At 56.7% G+C, this 5,000-nt stretch overlaps 2 non-coding genes across 2 annotated transcripts; both read left to right on the top strand.

Moving 5' to 3' along the window:
- Window positions 1-2,210: 2,210 nt before the first annotated feature.
- On the top strand, window positions 2,211-4,118 carry LOC124771391. Its single transcript, XR_007013403.1, has one exon. It is a non-coding gene; the product is annotated as a small subunit ribosomal RNA (ribosomal RNA).
- Window positions 4,119-4,469: 351 nt separating this feature from the next.
- On the top strand, window positions 4,470-4,624 carry LOC124772147. The gene has a single exon (XR_007013819.1). It is a non-coding gene; the product is annotated as a 5.8S ribosomal RNA (ribosomal RNA).
- Window positions 4,625-5,000: the final 376 nt, after the last annotated feature.

Below are 5,000 nucleotides of genomic sequence, written 5' to 3'. Positions count from 1 at the left end.
TAACCCATGTTGTGCCTTAACCTAACCCATGTTGTGCCTTAACCTAACCCATGTTGTGCCTTAACCTAACCCACGTTGTGCCTTAACCTAACCCACGTTGTGCCTTAACCTAACCCACGTTGTGCCTTAACCTAACCCACGTTGTGCCTTAACCTAACCCATGTTGTGCCTTAACCTAACCCATGTTGTGCCTTAACCTAACCCACGTTGTGCCTTAACCTAACCCACGTTGTGCCTTAACCTAACCCACGTTGTGCCTTAACCTAACCCACGTTGTGCCTTAACCTAACCCACGTTGTGCCTTAACCTAACCCACGTTGTGCCTTAACCTAACCCACGTTGTCCCCTAAAGTAACCCACGTTGTCCCCTAACGTAACCCACGTTGTCCCCTAACGTAACCCATGTTGTCGCCTAAACCTGCTCTGTAATTGTTATACGACTCGTTCAATTAGTGTAGTGTTGCCCACCCGCAACCCTCGCAATATAGTTCGCTACTCGCACTGCCCGCTCCCCTGTGTATCGCTTCATGTTAAACACCTTGCAAGTCTTGCTGACTTTCCACATGCTCCTGCTGTACACTGTAATGTGGATGGCAGCAGGACGTACATGCCGCCCCCTCCCCACGTCCCCACCCTTGCCCCCCTGCCTTCGCAAGCTGGTTGGTGAGAAGTTTGCATGTTCAATGCCCTTCGCATGCGACGTACTCAGGCTACGTTGTGGTGCGGCCTGTGTCAACCGTCCGCTAATGTCGTACGCGTAAACCACAATCTGTACTGCACATTCGTCCTTATGTACCGAATGATACATCGTGGCACATGTGTGACCGTACAACGACTGCGCCCAAAAACGGCGGACCATACAGTGCAAATATTGTGCACGCAGCTACGTGTCGTCTCCCTATGAGAGCTGGATTGCAGTGTGGTACGCCATAGAGACGTGTGGGAGGAACGGACGCCGTGGATGGCGATCAGCATGAGCTGTCTGTTGATGTATTCGGACCTAGTCGTCTCTCCTCACACACCGTGATGGCATGGTGCCACCGCGTTCCATATCTGCGACATGCTACAGAGGCCGGTTGACAGTCCGTTCGAGCAATGGACATCGCATACGTACGGGGGCCACCTTCCACGTATTGTCTAGGCGTGCACATTTTGTTGCGTGTATGTGGGCAGACGTAGTGTGGCGTGACACCTGACACAGGCATGCAATAATCGTTGAAGTTGCAAATGGCGATGGACGCCTGCGTTTTCTGGTGAAGTTACGCAAATGAACAAATGGTAACCTGTTGTGGTGCGGTTGTTCTCGCTAGGGGTGAATCGGTGATGGCGACGATAGGTTGAGGTACGAACCGGTTGTTCCAGCGATACCCACCATGCCGACGAAACTGAACGGCATCTGGGTGTGAAGCGATACGCGGCGGTGGCTGGGTGGGACCGTCCCCGGCCGGTGAGGGGGCGCCTCCCGGCGTGCTGGCCGCGCGGTGCGTGGGCGCACGCGCTACAGCCGGCTGGTGGGGGCGGCCAGTGGCAGGCGCGCCGGCCGACGGACGCGGCAGGCGTCGCAGCTGCGCGCCGGCGCACCCTGCGCGCGGCGCCGTGCGGCCAAAGTAGGTCCTCGCGGGCCCGGTGCGAAGCGCGGTGGACATCTTCAGTGTGCTGGTCCGATTGAGGACTGTGTGCGTTGAGGATGCGCCGCCGCCCGGCGCTCGGCGCCGCGACGCCCGTCTGCTGCTCGGTCGCCCCAGCGGTTCTCGCTGGTGGTTTGTATCGCAGCTGTGCGGATGTGTTGGCGCGTGCGCTGTGCTGGGAGAGTTCGCTTCGGCACCCAAGTGGGGCTTTTGTCCTTCTGTGGCGCTGGCGTTGGAGCTGCCGGTCACCGTAGGTGGCGCGTGTTGTCTCCCGCCGGCAATGCCACGACAGCACGCTCCCGGGCCTCTGTCGGCAGCGGCAAGCTCAGTTGGGAGCACGGGTGGTCGCACCGAAAGCGTCTACTCGCCTAACTCCGGGCGATTGCGCCTCTCTCGAACCCGACCAAGTACTTGGGACGGCGCTGCGCGGCCGCCGGGACCTGAGAGGGTTTCGAGGTGTATTGTGCAGGGGAGCTCAGCCTCCTCCTGTTTGCAGAATGATTGAGCGGACGCTTGCGTGTTCGCGCGGGGCCCCCGGGACACACTCCGGGCGGCCGGCTGCTCAGCTCTAGTTGACGCAGCTCCCTGGTTGATCCTGCCAGTAGTCATATGCTTGTCTCAAAGATTAAGCCATGCATGTCTCAGTACAAGCCGCATTAAGGTGAAACCGCGAATGGCTCATTAAATCAGTTATGGTTCCTTAGATCGTACCCACGTTACTTGGATAACTGTGGTAATTCTAGAGCTAATACATGCAAACAGAGTCCCGACCAGAGATGGAAGGGACGCTTTTATTAGATCAAAACCAATCGGTCGGCTCGTCCGGTCCGTTTGCCTTGGTGACTCTGAATAACTTTGGGCTGATCGCACGGTCCTCGTACCGGCGACGCATCTTTCAAATGTCTGCCTTATCAACTGTCGATGGTAGGTTCTGCGCCTACCATGGTTGTAACGGGTAACGGGGAATCAGGGTTCGATTCCGGAGAGGGAGCCTGAGAAACGGCTACCACATCCAAGGAAGGCAGCAGGCGCGCAAATTACCCACTCCCGGCACGGGGAGGTAGTGACGAAAAATAACGATACGGGACTCATCCGAGGCCCCGTAATCGGAATGAGTACACTTTAAATCCTTTAAACGAGTATCTATTGGAGGGCAAGTCTGGTGCCAGCAGCCGCGGTAATTCCAGCTCCAATAGCGTATATTAAAGTTGTTGCGGTTAAAAAGCTCGTAGTTGGATTTGTGTCCCACGCTGTTGGTTCACCGCCCGTCGGTGTTTAACTGGCATGTATCGTGGGACGTCCTGCCGGTGGGGCGAGCCGAAGGCGTGCGACCGCCTCGTGCGTGCTCGTGCGTCCCGAGGCGGACCCCGTTGAAATCCTACCAGGGTGCTCTTTATTGAGTGTCTCGGTGGCCGGCACGTTTACTTTGAACAAATTAGAGTGCTTAAAGCAGGCAAGCCCGCCTGAATACTGTGTGCATGGAATAATGGAATAGGACCTCGGTTCTATTTTGTTGGTTTTCGGAACCCGAGGTAATGATTAATAGGGACAGGCGGGGGCATTCGTATTGCGACGTTAGAGGTGAAATTCTTGGATCGTCGCAAGACGAACAGAAGCGAAAGCATTTGCCAAGTATGTTTTCATTAATCAAGAACGAAAGTTAGAGGTTCGAAGGCGATCAGATACCGCCCTAGTTCTAACCATAAACGATGCCAGCCAGCGATCCGCCGCAGTTCCTCCGATGACTCGGCGGGCAGCCTCCGGGAAACCAAAGCTTTTGGGTTCCGGGGGAAGTATGGTTGCAAAGCTGAAACTTAAAGGAATTGACGGAAGGGCACCACCAGGAGTGGAGCCTGCGGCTTAATTTGACTCAACACGGGAAACCTCACCAGGCCCGGACACCGGAAGGATTGACAGATTGATAGCTCTTTCTTGATTCGGTGGGTGGTGGTGCATGGCCGTTCTTAGTTGGTGGAGCGATTTGTCTGGTTAATTCCGATAACGAACGAGACTCTAGCCTGCTAACTAGTCGCGTGACATCCTTCGTGCTGTCAGCGATTACTTTTCTTCTTAGAGGGACAGGCGGCTTCTAGCCGCACGAGATTGAGCAATAACAGGTCTGTGATGCCCTTAGATGTTCTGGGCCGCACGCGCGCTACACTGAAGGAATCAGCGTGTCTTCCTAGGCCGAAAGGTCGGGGTAACCCGCTGAACCTCCTTCGTGCTAGGGATTGGGGCTTGCAATTGTTCCCCATGAACGAGGAATTCCAGTAAGCGCGAGTCATAAGCTCGCGTTGATTACGTCCCTGCCCTTTGTACACACCGCCCGTCGCTACTACCGATTGAATGATTTAGTGAGGTCTTCGGACTGGTACGCGGCATTGACTCTGTCGTTGCCGATGCTACCGGAAAGATGACCAAACTTGATCATTTAGAGGAAGTAAAAGTCGTAACAAGGTTTCCGTAGGTGAACCTGCGGAAGGATCATTACCGACTAGACTGCATGTCTTTCGATGTGCGTGTCGTGTCGCGCAACACGCTACCTGTACGGCTCGCCGTAGCCGTGCGCCGCGTGCGGAACCACGCGTGCCTCTCAAAACTAGCGGCAATGTTGTGTGGTACGAGCGCTGAAGCGCTGGAGCGGCTGGCCTGCGGCACCTGGCGCCTGGCGCCGGTTTTGAATGACTTTCGCCCGAGTGCCTGTCCGCTCCGGTGTGGAGCCGTACGACGCCCGTCGGCCGTGAGGCCGTTGGACACAGAACGCTGGAACAGGGGCCGCCACACGCCTCACTCCCGCCTATGCGACCGTCTCGAAAGAGACGGCGGAAACTGAGAAAAGATCACCCAGGACGGTGGATCACTCGGCTCGTGGGTCGATGAAGAACGCAGCAAATTGCGCGTCGACATGTGAACTGCAGGACACATGAACATCGACGTTTCGAACGCACATTGCGGTCCATGGATTCCGTTCCCGGGCCACGTCTGGCTGAGGGTCGGCTACGTATACTGAAGCGCGCGGCGTTTGCCCCGCTTCGCAGACCTGGGGAGTGTCGCGGCCGCCTGTGGGGCCGGCCGCGTCTCCTCAAACGTGCGATGCGCGCCCGTCGCCTGGCGGTTCGCATACCGGTACTTTCTCGGTAGCGTGCACAGCCGGCTGGCGGTGTGGCGTGCGACACCTCGTACAACGACCTCAGAGCAGGCGAGACTACCCGCTGAATTTAAGCATATTACTAAGCGGAGGAAAGAAACTAACAAGGATTCCCCCAGTAGCGGCGAGCGAACAGGGAAGAGTCCAGCACCGAACCCCGCAGGCTGCCGCCTGTCGTGGCATGTGGTGTTTGGGAGGGTCCACTACCCCGACGCCTCGCGCCG

Source organism: Schistocerca piceifrons, unplaced genomic scaffold, assembly GCF_021461385.2.
Source record: "Schistocerca piceifrons isolate TAMUIC-IGC-003096 unplaced genomic scaffold, iqSchPice1.1 HiC_scaffold_936, whole genome shotgun sequence".
Taxonomy (NCBI): Eukaryota; Metazoa; Arthropoda; class Insecta; order Orthoptera; family Acrididae; genus Schistocerca; species Schistocerca piceifrons.
The sequence above is the reverse complement of the archived record's forward strand: the minus strand, read 5'-3'. Positions and strand labels throughout refer to the sequence as shown.